This window comes from Perca flavescens, chromosome 4 (assembly GCF_004354835.1).
Source record: "Perca flavescens isolate YP-PL-M2 chromosome 4, PFLA_1.0, whole genome shotgun sequence".
In the NCBI taxonomy this organism is placed as follows: domain Eukaryota; kingdom Metazoa; phylum Chordata; class Actinopteri; order Perciformes; family Percidae; genus Perca; species Perca flavescens.
Window position 1 is genome coordinate 5,432,165 of NC_041334.1, and position 18,505 is coordinate 5,450,669.

At 41.4% G+C, this 18,505-nt stretch overlaps 1 protein-coding gene across 2 annotated transcripts in view; it reads right to left on the reverse strand.

Annotated features, from left to right (window-relative positions):
• The window catches only part of fhit (fragile histidine triad diadenosine triphosphatase), a 383,478-nt gene extending 366,358 nt beyond the window's left edge, over nt 1-17,120 (reverse strand). The window contains exon 1 of one of the 2 annotated variants that reach the window (XM_028576358.1): nt 17,064-17,120. The gene's annotated coding sequence lies outside the window, so the exon portion shown is untranslated. Of the gene's footprint in view, nt 1-16,759; nt 17,023-17,063 lie in introns of those variants that run through there. The other variant, XM_028576357.1, reaches the window with a different exon arrangement.
• Between the last annotated feature and the right edge of the window lie 1,385 nt (nt 17,121-18,505).

Sequence of the window (18,505 nt, forward strand, 5' to 3'; positions counted from 1 at the left end):
CTCCCCTTTCTCACCTAGCTGTCCTGTCAAATTAAAGGCGGAAATGCCCCAAAAAATAATCTTAATCTTATTTTTAAAAGAAAAACAGAAAACATTGACAACATGCCTGCCTCTCCATAGCACCTGTGAAATAAAGTCGTCCGGCCAGTGAACGATGCAGAAACACTCGCCCACGGTTGAACCTGCTGACCCCTGGCCAACCGTATGCTGTGGTTAGGCTTGGAGGACATGTTTACTAATTCAAAATGTCTTTTTTTGGGGCGTTTTTAGGCCTTTATTACCGAAAGGATAGCTAAGACTTGAAAGGGGAGATAGAGGGGGAATGACATGCAGCAAAGGGCCGCAGATCAGAGTTGAACCCGCGGCCGCTGCGTCGAGGACTGAGCCTCTTTATATGGGCGCGCGCTCTACCAGTTGAGCTACCCAGGCGCCCCCAATTCAAATGTCTTGTCGCACTGAATGCTTGCTCTTGGGGGAATTACTGCAATTGTTGGGTCTTTGTAAATTATATATAGTGTGGTCTAGACCTACTCTATCTGTAAAGTGTCTTGAAATAACTCTTGTTATGAATTGATACTATAAATAAAATTGAATTGAAACCAGTTGACTTCCGAAACACAACACAAGATCGAAGACATTTTACATTTAAGTCTTATCTACATAAAACATTTTGACTAAAATGTAAAACTGCTGCTTAACTGTGGCCCTAAACGATATATTTTCTCCACATCTGACCTATGAAGTCAACTGTGAAGCATTGTTTTGGGTGATAATAAAATCTTCAAAAAAAAAAAAAAAAAAAAAAGAAATCTCCTCAGAGATATCTGAACATGGAATCAAATAGCTCAGTTATCTTTTACAAAGCTGTCACTTTAACTAAACTACCTAAAATTCCAAGTGCAAGGTGTGTAAACGTGTTGGGGTCTGGGGCTGAAGGCAGCTTCTACACAGCATGCTTCTCCTGACGCCAAACAGGATAAGGTATGTATGTCAGGGGACAGAAATGACGCGCAACCATGCAACGCCATTACGTCTGCATGTCGGACGAGCCGGGGAGAATGCAGTGCTTGGAGAGAGGGACACGGCTCTATTGAATTATACATGAAGCCGACGGAACCAAATCGACTGTGCGAGCCATTGTTGTGGAATGAATAAATGGTGCATAATTGATACAGGCTCCCTTACATTGTGCGTCCCTATTCGCAAATCTCCATGTGGAGTTATGATGCAAAGCAGGTCAGGGGATCTGAGGGATACAGTGTCACTGATCTAATGATGCACACGGTTAATGCTTTATGCTAATATGCAACACTGGCTCCAACGGGCTTTCATGTATCAATGCAAATTACCACTGGTACAAACTACGAGAAAAGATGCCGTTCCCTTGAAGCTGGGGGATATTTGCACGTGATATCAGCTCCCTCTGAGCGTTACATGCTTAGAGTGTCAAAACTGGACTCACAGCACGTATGTCCACACCACATCTCAATATTCTTGGGCAATTATGTAGATTACTTGGTGCAATTATTTATCAGTTACATGTGCAATATCTGGTATTTATTCACTGCTGCTACTTGTATTCACACTGCTCTTTATGTATGTACTGTATGTTGACACTGTACTTTTTTATGTTCATATTGCACTACATTAGAATGTGTGGAATCCATTGTTTTAGAAACACTCTTTTTAACCTAATCTCACTTTACTTCTACTTAAAGGGTAATTTCATTTTGTTTTCAACCTGGACCCTATTTTCCTATGGTTTTGTGTGCAAGTGACGGATTGGAACAAAAATCTCGGAACTTGGTCAGTATTAGGCATGAACGCTGTAACCGGCAGCCAAAACAGCGGGCTGCAATGTAATCCTATAGAGCAAATGTGCATCGTCAATTTCCATCCACTAAAAGGGCTGTTTTTGCCACTGACAGGCTCATATTATTATTCTAAGTGTCTGACAACATTATAGAAAGGATACCTACAGCAATAAGCCTTTTTAAAACCTTTCTGTTCAACCAGAAACAGCTCTTAGATCGCAAGCGCTAAACACACCAGACTCCATTCAAAAAAGCAATACTTTTAGCATGTATAGAGCAAACATATTGTCACATGTAAATAGGTAAACTGTGTTTATTTCCACCAAAACTAGAGTTGTGATGGTTGGGAAAGTGGGAACACAACCCAAAACGGCTTTTCATAGTTTAATTTAGTTTTTTTTTTACTTTGAATGAAGTGTATTTTACGATGTTAAAATTACTGTTTAATTACATGAAGTCTGGTGGCTTCAGCGAACGCAATGTCGCGGATGTTTTGATATTTAAAAAAGGATCTTACTCTTTAACAGAAAGGTCGACCTCCTTAGAAATCCTTTCCATACTGTTGTCAGACACTTAGAATATTAATCTGAGCCTGTCAGTGGCAAAACGAGCACTTTTGTGAAGGTAAATTTAATCTGCACATTTGCCCTATTAACTTACATTGTAGCTTGTTTCATGGCTGCCAACTGCAGCGATATCACTTAAAGCTATAGTGCATAGTTTGTGGGGAAAGGTTTCGGACGACACAATCTTCTGAGAAATACAGAGAGAGTTGTGTGGAGCTGACAGTCTTAATTAGCTTTGTAGCAACGGTTTGCATGTAAACGGACATTCTCTAATATCAAAAAGTTACGGACTAAAGCTTCAATAATGGACCAATGTCAAAGATTGGTGTTCCAATCAGTCACTTATACACAAAGACATAATAGGGGTCCAGGTTGAGAAAAATGGTAGTTACCCTTTAACGTTTTCTTACTGTAGCTATCTTACTTTATGTTACTTTATCCACTTATTGACTCGCTCTTCTCTTCCTCTTATTTTACCTTGAATTTTAATGTGAGCAACTGCAACTAAACTATTTCCCTTAGGGGATCAATAAAGTGTTCTGAGTCAAGAAAAACCTGATGAAAATACTTGCGTCAGCCCTCTGAAATCCATATCTTTCATCAAATGAGTAAAATGCAATAGTAGGATTGTTCAGAAGGCTGGTTGCAATAACACGTCTGTTTTACGGCTCTGAGCAGGTGTTTGTTTCCAGTTCACTGACAGCTCAGAGGAGGAGGAACTTTTTTACCGTCCGGACAGATGGCTGTCATTAGAGCGGGGAGAAGTCATGGGGGGGTGGGTGGGCTTCCTTAACAGCACCATTGAGAAACGGGCAAAGAAATCATTCGGTAAATTAATAAATTCCAGCTGGTCACTCCAACCCATGACAGTTACCTGCACCTCAGCCTCTGAACATACATTAAGCGAAGCCAAATGAATGATTAACTTTATCAAGCCAGCGAGGACAGATAAAGACACAAAGAATCCGATTCAGAAAGGGATATTTATTGCCAATTAATCTACATTTAAAATGAATTTGCCTTGGTGGGTGGAGCATACATAAACATGAACATATTAAAAAGAAATAAACAAGAAATGGTGAAAAAAAACGACAACCTAAACAATTAGTTGTCAACTATTAAATTAACTGCCAACTATTTGAATAATTAAATAATTTGAGTCATTTTTTATGAAAAAAAAAGTTAAACCTCTCTGATGTCAGCTTCTTAAATGTGACAGTGTTTCTTTTAGGATTTTATTTTTTAGCAGTGGAGACAGGTCTGTCCGAACAACACCCCCACGCCCCCGTTGCTAAATGTTTTACATATGAAAATGAACTGACACTTTGCTGCAACACAAACAAATATATTTATTCACCTCTATTCACACACAATGAAACATATTTAGTTGTGACTGAACTGTATATTTTGAGGAACTATAGGGCACTTAACATCTACAACAGGTCTACAGTTAGACCGGACCCACCGCGGTGACATTTTTGGTGGAGCTATTCGTTTAATAGTCGGCTCAGAACAAAGTGAACATTTCGACAATAAACTCCATCAGCACAATAGTATGTGGAGTATAACTGGACGGGCCCAATAACCTCTGAATAGTTCTACTTGTTGTTAAATTGCAATGTCAGCGGCAGCCAAAGGGGGGTGCATTATGTCGGCAGGATCATTTAAAAATTCAACCGCGACTACATTGTGTATCTGCCCTATTTCTGATACCGTGAGGGCAGAAATGTTGCCACGGTGGGCCGCCACTACAAAATCACCACAGAGGAAACACTGTGTGAATGTGTTGTAGTTTCTTCTCTCCTCTGTGCCAGTAAACTGAATATCTTTGAGTTGTGGACAAAACAAGATATTTGAGGACATCATCTTGGGCTTTGGGAAACACTTTTCTAAATCACCTACTACATACTGCAGACGGCTGCAGCATGTAGAATGCAGTACCTACTTAAGGTAGACCGATAGCACCGATAGCTGATTGGTGGAACTATCGTTATCGGCAAAAATCCATACCGATAGTTTTTCCTTGTTGGTTGCTGGAGCGGCTGAGAAGTGCGCGCTGTAATTCATTACACAGTTTGCGAGAGCCGAGAAGGGTCTGCTGGCATCATGCATTACAATAGCGGCCTCTAGAGTGTCTTTCTAGCCTTTACAGGTGATTTTCTATCCAGCCTGGAACTTGTGCCTTTTTTGGGGTTGTTGAGCATTAAATCCAAACTGTTACATCCAAGATTTATCCACTTGATGTCCATAATTCGTCACGTTTTCGGTCATTTCTGCCGCTAACTCTGTGCTACCCATAGACAGTAGGTGCAAGGGAATCTCCCATGATGCCTTTGTTTATGTTTTCAACCAATGGGAAGGCAGGTCCGTCACACATTACGCCTTATATGGGCATCCAAGCGAGAACAACGAGTATAGTGGGAAAGATAGATCCCTCCAGGTCAGAGATAGTCCGTTACTACGGTTGCCGACAGGGGCAAACGCCCTGCAACTTCAGAAAACACATGCAAATAGACAAAACACAAGCAAATTAAGAAAACAACTACATTAATTTGACAACACATGTGCAGCATTCAGCAAACGCGCTGCATATACATACAAAACCAAATATACAAACGCGCTGCAATTAAAAAACGATGCAAAAAGAAAAGCAAACCCCGAAAAAAGAAGCGATGCAAAAAGAAAAACGCTGCATCCAGATTCCACAACGGAAGTTCTCCAGACCTCTAGAGGGAACAGCTAATCAGCTGGACTTTCGACCCCTTTTCTGCCTTTTTATTAGAGTTGGGTATGGCTGCATAGTAAAAACAGAACTCCTGTCTCATGCCCTTATTAATGACATAATATAATATATTAGTAATTTGTCTCTGCTCCCGTCTCAGCCGAGAGGCTGGTGCTCGAGCTTCGACCTTTCAAAATAAAAGCTCGCGTTTGGTCAGCTCGTCTTCCTTTGGCGTTTTGGATGTTTTTGAACTAAACAGTACGGCAATCATGCTAATGAATACAATAACTTTTACAGCAGATGTCTTACTTACAACACAATTGAGCAAGCAAAGCAGTTTTGTCTTTATTTGCAGGTGGGATTTATTCAGTTTGATAAATCCCACGGTAAATTGGCTGGTTTTTTAAACAGGGAGGGATTATAAATAGTCTGTTTTTTGTATTTCAAGAGCGAATTGATCCACAATATGAATACAGATTGGTCACTTATTTTTAGTTGTATTAGTTGTATAATCACAATATTGAGGAGGTCTACACTATTCAGTGATGCGCTTTCGGACCTAACCCTAAATCCGGCCTGCACATAAAGACAAAACCGCTTTGCTTGCTCCATTGTGTCGAGCACGGCACCAGCCTCACGGCTGAGACGGGAGCAGAGACTGTATATTACTAATATATTATATTATGTTATTAATAAGGGCATGAGACAGGAGTTCTCTTTTTACTATGCAGCCATAACCGACTCTAATAAAAAGGCAGAAAAGGGGTCGAAAATCCAGCTGTTCCACTTAGCTGCTCCCTCTACTTCCGTTGTGGAATCTGGATGCAGCGTTTTTTGTTGCATTTGTTTTCGGGGTTTGTGTGCTTTTCTTTTTGCATCGTTTTTTATTCACATCGCGTTTATGTATGTGTGCCTCTTGTCCGCGAGTCTCCTGAGAGAGCTCCAGCCAGCTCACAGCGGGGTCTGTGGACAGGCCGACGGGCAAGCCAGCGACCCCCGGCAGGCACCCGCCGGCTGTCATGTCAGATTGTGGAGCTCCTGAACTCCAGACACCATCAGAAAAAATTGGCATTTAGCCATAAACTTTCATAACACTGCCCATAATCAAGCTCTACATAGTTGATTTCTCGCATAAAAAAAAGTCTCAGAAGTGAATTTAGTGACGAAATAGCGAACGAATATTGTAAAAAGTTTCCAGTTGTTGACCACAACAGCAAGTTAGTGCAGATTTCGCTTTTGTTTGCATACGACATGCTACATTTTTGCTAAATCAGTACACACTGGTAGTATAGTATGCACTCGAAAATGGCCATTGATCAACATTTCTTTACCGTTTTCCGACAATTTATAGACCAATCAAGTAATCAATTGATCGAGATATTAGTTGCAGCCCTAACCTAAAACAAATATATACAATAGAACTGTTTAGCAGTAAGAAAAGAAGGCTGTATGGTTAAGTGCAGGCTGTGCAAAAATGATGAGGGATGTGCAAAAGTTCAGGCTGTATAGGATGTACAATGGCCAGGTATATAGTCCAGGATGCTCGTTAATGTAGGAATATGTAGTGTCTAGAGGGCGGGGGGAGGTCAGTGGGGGTCCCGAGCCTTGTTAATGCAGGGGAATTTTTGAGGCGTGATTTTTTTTGGTCCTGATGGACCGCAGACCTCCTGCCAGAGGAGAGTCAGTTTAAAAAATGCATAGAACATACAGTGTCGATACAACATGCCGCTAAGCTAGGTATGGATGTGTTAAATCCATTCACCTTCACTGCTACACTAATATATCCCCTGTGGTTTTTGCAATATCCCTTCATTTGCTTCTGGTGGTGTCCTTGTTGCTTATTACAGATATCTGTATGTATCCATTCACTTCTTTATTCATTCCTTTGGAGACAAGGGGCCGTTTGCATCATCAGGTAAGCTTTGTCCATGTCGTAATTCACATGATGCCCAGTTTGTGCTTGCTTGCAAGGTGGAAGGGTTGGTCCTGAAACACGGGATTTTATGCGGGGCAGCGGTGTTCATGTCCCGGAAAATATGTTAGGGGAATACACAAGACTTTCACCCAAGGAAACGGGTGTTCACGTCCCAGGAGTACTACTTAAGGCTACCGGGACCAAAACCACAATCGTTTTTTTCTAATCTTAACAAGGGATGCACCGAATCCAGATTTTTGGTGTTCGGCTGAATAGCGAATCCACTGGTTAAGATACTGTCGAAACCGAATACCAAATCCTACTCCCATCCTCAGTCCATTAACACAGTAAACGACGTCCACAGCCTCTAAAATAGTTTCTATTAGAAGCACATTCCTGGAGAGGGCTGAGCGTTACTGCGCAGCTGCAAACTGAGCTTGAAGACGTAGATGTGACGTGAGCAACGTGTCTGGAAGTTGGAAGTCTTCTGGTAGCTGTGCCAAGAGAAATCTCAATCATTCCCAATCTTGCAGAGATGGAGAGCGTAGGTATATGTAAGGAGATAAATGGGCACAGGCTAATTATTGCTAACTAACATGCTAGTTGACATTAGTAATTAAACAGCTAATGTAAGTCGAAACTGCCTGCCAGCTTCTCCTGTACTATACGGTAATTCCTCTACTATGCGACAGTAAGTCGCATGGTTATGATACAACAACCGTCGTTAGCCTATTTTTACAAAAACGGCTGCTACGGAGCTATAACGAGAGATACAAGGTTTTTGTCTTTTATACATTGTCGTATTTCTTTAGAAATAAACAAACGGACAAATAGAGTCTTTAAACGCTTCAGATGTAAAGTTATTCGCTGTCAAAGTGGCGCCAAAATGTATGGCAGTCAATGGAATGCTAACTGCACCTGATGGCTTAATTAGCATCAAAATGGCTCCATGGGAAGTACACTTTGTGGAGACTGGCTTAGTCCCTTGGTATGATGAAGGCATGTTGGGTGGGTGAAATTAGAAAGCTAACGTTAGCTAACGAGCAGCAGCCGCTCCGCTCCCACTGTCAGGAGACTCCGAGAGAACAGCTGACAGCCCGGGACTGTCCGGTTAACAAGTTTTCTGTGACTGGCCTTCCTTTGCCGTACTTAGGATTGCTGTGTTTTGGCTGCTGTCTGTGTATTCTTTCATGCGCAGGTGTTTTGGCAGCGGCGATGTAGTGTGTCGTTTGGGGTCCTCGCCGCCGCAGGACAGATCGGCATTGCGGGTTGGGCGTGTGGCTCGGCTCGGGTCGCTTTCTTTTGGCTGTGGGTGCTGCCAGGTGGCGCTTTTCGGCTCGCGAGTTCCATTTTCACTTTCTCACAGCCTGATGCATTGAACATTACGTCGACTAGCGTAGCGCGCACACTGCAAGAGTAGGGTTCGGTGAAAAAATGCTAAGGTTCGGCAGAAACCCGAACCCTGTCAAAAAGCCCAATATTCGGCCGAATCCAAACCCGAATCCTGGATTTGGTGCATCCCTGATCTTAACTTTTTGCCAAAACTTAACCGTCGTTGCTGAAGGACAGTCGACTTTTTTTGGCTAAACTCAACTGCAACGGTTGTTAGGGGTGTTGATATTAATCGATTGCATCGATGCATCGGGCCTGCGTACCTGGACGATTCTGCATCGATGCAGAGACAGACCATAATCGATTATTGCCTACTGAGGTTACTTGTTACTTGATTTTCGTTTGCTGTGTTTTTTAGTTTGTGTCTGTTGTCTGCTGTGTTCAGACTCCGCTACGTTCAGGAAGTATCTTTTTTTAAGAGCAGATACAATACAAATGGGAGATCATGCAAATTATATATTGAGGAGGTGACGCATCGTGATATTGAATCAATTTGATTCGTTGACAGGATAATCGCAATCTAAATTGTGAGACCAGTGAAGATTCACATCCTTAACGGTCGCTAGAAGGACCTTAGCCTCGCGGTGCTCTGTACCCGGTTCACAGTCACCTTTTTTCGGCTAGACTTAACTGTAAAGACGGCTAAACTTAACTGTGATGTGGCCGGCCAGGTAAACTCTGTCACGTGACCGGCCGGGCAATATCATATCAACCTGTTCATGAGAATGCGTTGTCTCCAACTGTGAGATGAATGATTTCTTTGATTTAAAGAACTTATGAAATTGATTGATTGATTGAGTATTGGATTAAAAGCCAATTGTACATAAAGAGTCCAATATGAGAAATGTCAGAAGTCAGAAGTTTGGAGGAGGGGATGGAGCTAAGGGACACTGTATGATGAAAGAAAAAAAATACAATAATTAAGGCTTAGCTGAAGGTGGTACGATAGCTACGATACTTCAGCCATTCTGAGGGATACTACATTTAAACATTTATACAGCATGTCCATGTTCACATTGTGAAACGCCCTGCACACCGATGGAAAACCCACATACTGTGGGTGATTTTAACTATTTTTGGCTGACCTTTAGGGAAGCAAGACTGGCATATGATGGTACTGATATTGTCCAACGTTTCAAACAATCTCCTTTCCAAAGCCTGCACAAAGAAACTGATGCCCTATGCCGCAACACTTGGGAGTTTAGCCAGGTGTGATTTCAATCAGTGAATACAAAAGCTCTAAGGTGGCGGGTGTCTCACACCTCAGTAATTAAAAAGGAAAAATTTGATTTATAATTTCAGATGTGTTATTTTTTTTTTTTTTGAAGCCATTTATTACCACACTAGCTGCATGAAATTGCTTTTTGGCAACTTGGGGAAAACTCTACAAGAAGTTAAAAACACCATAACTCTGACACAGCCTATAACCTTATAAACTCCCACATCCAGAGCAACATTAGCATTCCTGGCCGCCTGGCTCAGTTTCTTTACCAGCTTAACCATACTCAATAGTTTGTATATCTTCTGTTTAGTGCGGGACAGTAGGTTTATCAATGCCACCCTCTGGGGGTGGACCAGAGTGAAGACTGAACCTAAAGATTTTATTAAAACCAAAACAAATAGGTAAATAGGCTGAAAACCTCTGAAGAGCCAAATTATCTGTGGGTTTGGCACTGCAGAAAAGCCTTTTCAAATTCCATCATTAGATGTTAGCTTTAAGTATATCTAATTTGCTATGACCACAATTATTCTTTTATCTTCTCTATGGTGACCGAGTAGTTCTATGTGGTATACCTAAAGCCCGGTTCACACCAAAGAGTCACGTCGGCCTTTTTTGGCCGATTCATGTTGAACTGGCGCCGGCCGTCGGATGAGAATCAGATGGACTGGCTGTTCAGCTCGAAAACGGTAGTGAGGAAAGCAAACAAACGACTCAGAGCGCACACAGAAGGCTCTTGTCATTTTTCATCATATCTGATCAATCCAATAGACGCAAGAGCTGTCAAAACTGGTCAAAAATGACGTTTGAATGTTTCTTCTAAAAAAACACAGGTTTCCACAATTAGAATATCTATTTTTGCACATGTCCATGATATGGCAAATGTACAACGAGATATGCTCGATGGTGTTTTAAGCCCCCAACGTCAACTTCAAGGCACCTAAACCCTAACCTTAACCCTATTACCTAATCCTAGTGCCTTTCAGGCAGCGCTACCTGGAAGACGACGTTGGGGGCTTAAAACGCCAAACACCACGAGATATACATAACTCCTTGTGTTGGTATATTTATTTCACCACTATATATTTCTTTCAAAAGATCTATACATTACAAAATAAACTAAACTAATGTTAATAAACAATTTTCCTAATTTAATATAAAGACCATAATAGACCTCCCTCTCTCCGCACCGCTAAACAATTACCCCCCTAGCAAGCAAGCTAGCTTACCAGCCAGCCGGCCTCTAAAATGTAACAACTTAATATTTCATTAACATACTCTTGTCACATCGTAGAAAAGCACATTGCTATCACCAGATGAGTGACAATCTTGTTTGGCTAATTTTCTGTAACCAGTGTACGATGAAAGCATTTGGTGGGGGGGATTAGTAAGCTAAAGAAGCTAACGCTAGCCAACTAGCCAGCAGCCGGCCGTTTGGGTTTGGTCCCTCGGCTCTGCTTCCCACCGTAGGGAGAATTTTTTCCCAAGAGAACGGATGACAGCCCGGGAGATAGACAGTCTGGTTGGCCCTCTGAACAAACACAAACAATGAATGCCACAGAACTTTCTTTTACTATCCAGTTTGACAGTCAGTTATAAAGGAAAAAGAACATAAACTACTTTAATGTAGATTTTCTTTAGGGCTTTATTACGTGGTATCGGATCGGTGCATAAACTCCAGTACTTCCCGATACCGATTCCAGCGTTTTAGGCAGCTTCGGAGCCGATACCGAGATATAGCAGTTAAGAGCTGTTAGAGTGTCCAGGTATGTATGTGAGTAGATTATTAAATTAATAATTTATTGCACAGTGTTCTGTTCTGTCCTCTTTACCCTATTTCCTCCGCTGAAACCGTTCAGTGCAACGTTCTGAAACGGTTTCTTCTTGTCGCAAATCTTTGGTCTGAACTGGCCCTTTATCTGTGCTGCAGTTGTTGGAATTAGAGGAGAAACTGCTTTCATAGCTCAATCAAAGTGAAAAAAAATGTAGTTCTATGGTCCACACACACATAAGACGTGTCTAGGCTCTAGACGACTTTTACAAATACCTTACATCACAATATCAGCAGTAATAACTGTACTTGCATGCTGGGGAGGCGACAGTTATTACCATTATCGCGGTCCGTATACGCGCTTCTTGTTTAGACACAATCCAAGGTGCGTGTGCAGCGGGGGTAGAAAAACACGTCGCCACAATGTCATGATAGCTCAATCATGAACATTTTCACGATTTAGAAATGAAGCTACTCGCTGGAGCAGACCAGTCAAAATCCTGATGAAAGGAGAATTTGTATGCAGCCCTTCTCCTTCATTCACTAAGACATGGCTGTCTTGGCCTGTCAGCTCTGCTTAGCTAACAGGACGCATGGAATTCCGGTGAGAAAGCCAGTAGCAATGACAGTACTGAGAGGGATACACAAGGTTGGCTCTACAGGTAAAGAGAAATTAATCATCATCAGTGCGTGGAGTCCCAGCATTGCGTCTCCTAAATTGAGCACAAGTGTTATCAGCCGGGATCAATGAAAACACCTGTCTGGGGGTGCAGGCCCTTTAACATCCACGGCATGAAAAGTTCACTTTATGAGGTTTTTTAACATTAATATGAGTTCACCCAGCCTGCCTATGGTTCCCCAGTGGCTAGAAATGGCCATAGGTGTATCCTGCTCTGCCTTTGAGAAAATGAAAGCTCAGATGGGCCAATCTGGAATCTTCTCCTTATGAGGTCATAAGGAGCAAGGTAACCTCCCCTTTCTCTGCTTTGCCCGCCCAGAGAATTTGGCCCACCCATGAGAGAGAGAGAGAGAGAGAGAGAGAGACATCATGGCTTTCAAACAAGCAGAGTGGCAGTTGGTCAAGGCCACACCCCCACCCTCCACCTTAGCTTAGCGCTGCCCAAGACGATTGAGATTGGTTTAAGGAAAATTCCTCCTATCCTAGAATGTATGTGTGTTGAGGGGCCAGACCTTACTCCACAGCGCTGTGGAGATAGAGCTGGCAAGCGAGAATGATGCCTGGCTAAAGCAGTTAGTACTGTAACTCACGCAAGTCTTTTTCTGCCTCTAGTGATACCTGGGCCATTTGGAAGAGGTAGACCTCCTCTGTCCTCTAAGCTATCCTCATCGGACTCACAGAAGCAAAAAACTGGAATTTCCCATAATGTCAAGATTCTTCCTGTAAGCTCACCCACACTAGCTATGTTTCCATCCACGCATTTTTATCCGAATTAAGTGATATCGAATGAAAAATGCCTTATGGAAACAGCTAAATTTTATTTAATTTCATGAATATCGACTCAAAGGAAATACGTTCTGTCTCATTGGATTTTCTCTTGATCGATATACGGCTTATGCGATAAACGCTGATGGAAAAGTTATTTGCCGAATAAATAATGAATTGCGATCGAGTTTTAGGTCATTTTATGGTTGCAACCCGCCACAAAACGAAGAAGAAGTTTTGGTTGATTTCCGCCCAGTATTTCCGCTCTGTTTGCACACATGGCGGGAGTCAACAAAGACAGATGTAAGTGGACGAACGAGGAGACAAGAGACTTTTTGAATTTAATTTACGAGCCAAATGTAATGGCTATTTTAGATAGCAAAAATCTAAGAAATGACATAATTTATCAGGAACTCGAAGGAAATGGCGAAAATGCTTCAACCAAAGGGTTTCTGTGAAGTGTCTCTGAACCACAATCTCCCAGAACAGTTTGGAGCGCTGTCGTTCCCACGCCATAGGCCGCCTCCGTTGTCGCCGGGCATTTACGTGCATCTGCATCGTCATAGCAATGTGTTGAAAGCGTCATTGTTTTCTTATTATAGCTTGATATGTCGCTGTCAGTTGGCACATAAGCACTATTACGACTTGTGCAATATTGATCATTTGTTGGTAGATGGCTCGATCCATTTTGTCTAGCAAAAGTTTGCTTGAATGTTGTGCGATTCGGTGCGAAAATGAATGGAAACACCTTAAAATGTCTCAAATCAATTCAATATACCAATTTGACCGCAAAACAGCATGCAACGTCATTACGCAACAGGTTTTTATTGGCTTTCAAGCCGCTGGATGGAAACACACTTTCACTAGGTTTATTCGCATTTGTTTTTTTACCGATCTTCAGATAATTCGATTGACAAGTGGATGGAAACATAGCTACTGAGCCTCAACACAGGACACCGATTGCACCGAGACTATGCTGACCACCCTGTGACATGAAAAGTGTTGCTCACTGTCACATGCTTCCATCTTTCTTTTAAATAAATCATGTTTCAATAATTATTATCTTGAAAGCCCTAGACAAAATAAAGTGTTCAGATGGCAACGAAAGAAAATATTAAAAATTAAAGGGGTCAAGACGTAAAATGCAACGGCCAGACTATCCATCAAGTGAAGCATAGGGTCCTACCACAGGGCAGGGTAATGCAGGTGGTGTAAATCACCACCACGGTCGAATCCTATTGCCTTCCAACTTAGAAATGATGGCGTTCACTTGCGCACACAATTCATGTTTATGGTCTAAAAAGTCATGGGGCAGCTTTCTTTTAAACCTGCTGGAACATGCATTATTCAAGCTCCTTTTCAAGAAAGTGATTTCAAAATGCCCCTCGCTATAAGGCAGGGGTGTCAAACTCAATTTCGCTAAGGGCCAGAATGGAAAATGAGAATGAGAGTCACATAAAAAGGGCCCAACATGTACAGTTTATTGACATTTTATTGAAGAGAAAAAGTTAAATATCTTTGACTGTATTATTGCATGTCTCATATAGCTTTGTCATGTAGCGTTTGGGCCACATAAAGCCCCCAAAAAGTTGGAAAAAAAGTTGCTTAACCATCATAGAACAAAAAGCGCCAACAATGTCTAAAAAAGTGCCAATATTGTCTAAAAAAGCGCCACAAACGTCGAAAAAAAGCGGCAAAAATGTCGGAAAAAGGGGCAAAAACATTGACAAAAGTGTCAAAAACATTTTTTTTTTTTAAATGACAGATGCCTAGAGCATTGAAAAAATGTATTGTGAACCTATATTGAAATGCGGGCCGGATCAAAAGCTGCAAGGGGCCGAATTTGGCCCTCGGGCCTTGAGTTTGACACATGTGCTCTAAGGTATATAGAGCATTAACACTCTTTGTTAATGCAGATCATGATAACAAGTGATCTAAAAACAAGACTGATGGCAGTAGGTTTGAAGTAGAATACATTTTTGAAGTTGGCCACTTTCAATTCACCGTTTGTAAATGCTGCACAACCTCTACTGTGTGGAACGCAGCTCTCTCCTTGGAGGGTGACATAAGGATTAGGTCGTCGAAGTATTTAACAGAACCCTGATCCTCCTCTGCGTAATGGCTGAAAAGCCGCCTCGATACATTTGGAGGACGTACGATGGGCCAGAGAGTAGCCGAATGGCAGCCGGTTGGCTATTGAACTCCCAGGAAGGGGATGACCGGAATTTAAACGTACCCTCAGGTCGATGGAAGTGAACCAATCGCCGGGCAGACATGCTTTCCCGGCGCCACGTCACTGCCACCGACGCCGCTGTTTGCGAGTCGGCTCAGGATGGGATTTGACAAGGCGGGGGCTGCCCACAGGGCCTTGTGGCCGCGTCACTTTGAGGTTTGGCAGGGCACAAGGGCGCGAAATAAATCTTCACGAATGCGCATGCGCGAAGGATAAACCCAATAGCAACAGCTCTTAGAGGGCGAGGCCTATACGAAGTAGAACCCCACTGCTGGCTCCATTAATATAAAGTTATGTAGCCTCCAGCCACGACACGCTATACAATATAGAGCTAAGAAGAAGAAGTCTAAGTCTAGTCTAATATATATAGAGCTGCAAAAATTAATCGATTAGTTGTCAACTATTAAATTAATTGCCAACTATATATATACACACACACACATATATACATATATATATATATATATATATATATATATATATATATATATATATATATATATATATATATATATATATACACATACATACATACATATATATATATATATACATACATATATATATCCAATGTTTTCGCAGTTAGCCTTTTGAAATGATATCAGATTAGTAAACAGAATGTGCCTTTGGAACATTGGATGAATGGTTGCTGATAATGGGCAATGTAGTATTGCATTAAAGATTTTTTTTGTTTTTAAAACAGTCGGGAACCCTTTTGCAATTATGTAAGCACATAATGTAATCTGAAAACTGCTGCCCGGATTAAAAAAACAATGCAACTGATCTCAGCTGGTATTCTGTCTGTAATGGAATGGAAATTTCTAAGTGACCCCAAACTTTTGACCGGTAGTGTACATACACACTACACTACCGGTCAAAAGTTTGGGGTCACTTAGAAATGTCCATTATATAAATAATAAAAATAATAAATAAATAAACAAACACACACACACACACCTATATAAAATGTAATGGCAAATTTCAATTATTTTCTTCATGGCAGAAGTGATAAGAAATTAATTTCCATTTTATTTTTTTAATTGGGAATGTATTGCCAAACCTCCCAATAGGTCCTCTGATCCCACTTTACATTCCGACTTGAACGTACAGTATATTCACACATGAAGAGAGGATCCGGGATCCAGCTTGCTAGGGTTGCCCCACACACAGTGTAATGCCCAGTTAGAACACAGTTCTCTCCTCTCCCACCAAACTAAATTGTGGAAGCTTGTCGTTTAGCTTACAGGCACATCAAAACATATCATAATCATGAATTAATACCCTGGTCAAATCTCTATTAAATCACTAGACAATTCGGCATTCATACGGACCCAAGATACAAATGTTTGTCAGTGTTTAGTACCAGGGACTTCCACCGGTGAGGGCTGTAACGATCCCCTGTCGACTTTCCTTTATTGTTAAAATGCGTAACGAGGATAATAAGGTTTGGTTCGAAGTCAGGACGACGGGGGAACAATCTTCGACACAACGGGCTTCGCCGTATCGACCATTTAATAAAAATAACGCTGTTGAAATCAGGCAGAATAAAAAGAAGCGACTCAAGTTTAGTATTGAGTCGTTTCACAGTGTTATCTATGAGAACGAGTACGGACACATTTACTCTACCCGAAGCTGAAAGACTAACTCAGTGGACATATTTTAAGCTCAGTGTGGAGGGAATACCTTGCTTGCTGTTAAAACACTTTGGTCGCCTCTGAAAGTTTTTCCACCATGCCGACATCACAGTTTGACAGGTCGGCTCATTTAAAGGGACTGACATGCGGATGTCCTATGGCTTACTGTGCACTATCGCGTGTGGCAAAGCTAAGCTAACGGGTACGCTGTTAGCTCTGTTACTCAGCAGTTTTAGTAAAATGAACAACAAAGCGGCCAAAGTTCTTTTTTAAATCGCTAAATTAAACACCGACAGGAGGATGCTATTTCTAACAGCACGTTCACACAACAAATGCATGCTTTGTACACTCACCTTCTATGACGGGGAGAATTGGACGCTTGCATTATGGGAAGTGGAGTTTTGAGTTCGCGCTTTAGACAGGAAAACAAGCCTGTGTCACTTACATAAAACTACAAGTACCACAGTAAAAGGAACGCAAACTTTATGTTGCGTTTACGGCGGATAGGAATACTTTTTGACAGCTTCGACAATCAATATTTTTTTTATAGAATTATATCGCTGAGATTTAATTAAATTGTAGCCTGTCCGCTGTTGTTTTATCTCTTTTTTTTTTAAAAAGATAGACTTATTCACAAGAAACACAGCATGGGCAAAACACGTAAAAATTCACAACAAACACAATATAGGCACAATTACAAGCATTCACTTAAGTCGAGGATAGAATTTTAAAATCTTTAAAAGAAATCAGAGATTTTTATTTTAAAACCTTTTCTAACTCATCCCATTGGTTAGAAGCACATCATTTAAAACATTTTATTTCAAGTTCGGTTTGAACATGTGGTAGAGATAAGGTTCAAATGTCGTGGGACCTGATATATTTACTGAATTTAGGACCCCCTAACTGAGAGAGACTGATCATAGACACCCTACTACATATATTGTATGCAATAAAGTTTCATATTTAAATAATTAAATAATATTTAAAATAATAATTGTTGGCATGATTTTATAAATCATGTTTTAATGTTAAACATACAGTGGCACAGTGAATTTTTAGGGTTAACTGTATTTGTGGATGGCTACCTTAGTGACTACCTTAAGACTCTGACTGGTCAAAAAAGTGCCTTGACTTGAGTGTACGATCTGCGCGTACACAAGACGTAATACATCTCCATAACAGCAGGCGGCGCTAATCTGTATTGTCGCCCAAAAAATGATTGGACGAACGCGTCATGTGGGTCTTGCTTCTCCCGGATTTCAAAGCAGGACCATAATGGCGGCTCGTTGCGGAATACGATCTCATATTTTCTCATATAGTTCTCCGAAACGTGTTTCTGAAAACATTTTAAGCGAGAAATAGGCCGTGCAGTTGCTGAATCTGTCTTCATTTCAGATCGACAAAGGTCAGTTTAAAAGATTTTCGTCGGATTTTGAGAGGCGTTAGTCACGCTCATTAAGTCCGACAGACTCGAGTCACTGACGTCGCCAGACTGTCCGACGGCCGATAATCGGGTTGGTGTGTCAGCGCCTTTACCTATAGGCCAGTAAGCCTACCAACAGTGGGGATTTATATTTGCTAATAATATGTTGGATTTATGTTAAGGCATTTTTTACTTTACTTTAATACTTTGGAGGCCCCCCTGCAGTGACTCTGAGGACTCCTGGACCCCCCGTTGAAGATCCTTGCTCTACAGTGTTACTCTCTTCTGTCAACCACCCCGCATTTTCAGACACAATGGAGAGTGAGCACTTTGATCTGTGACAAAGAGTCAATGGGCTTTACAGGGGGACCT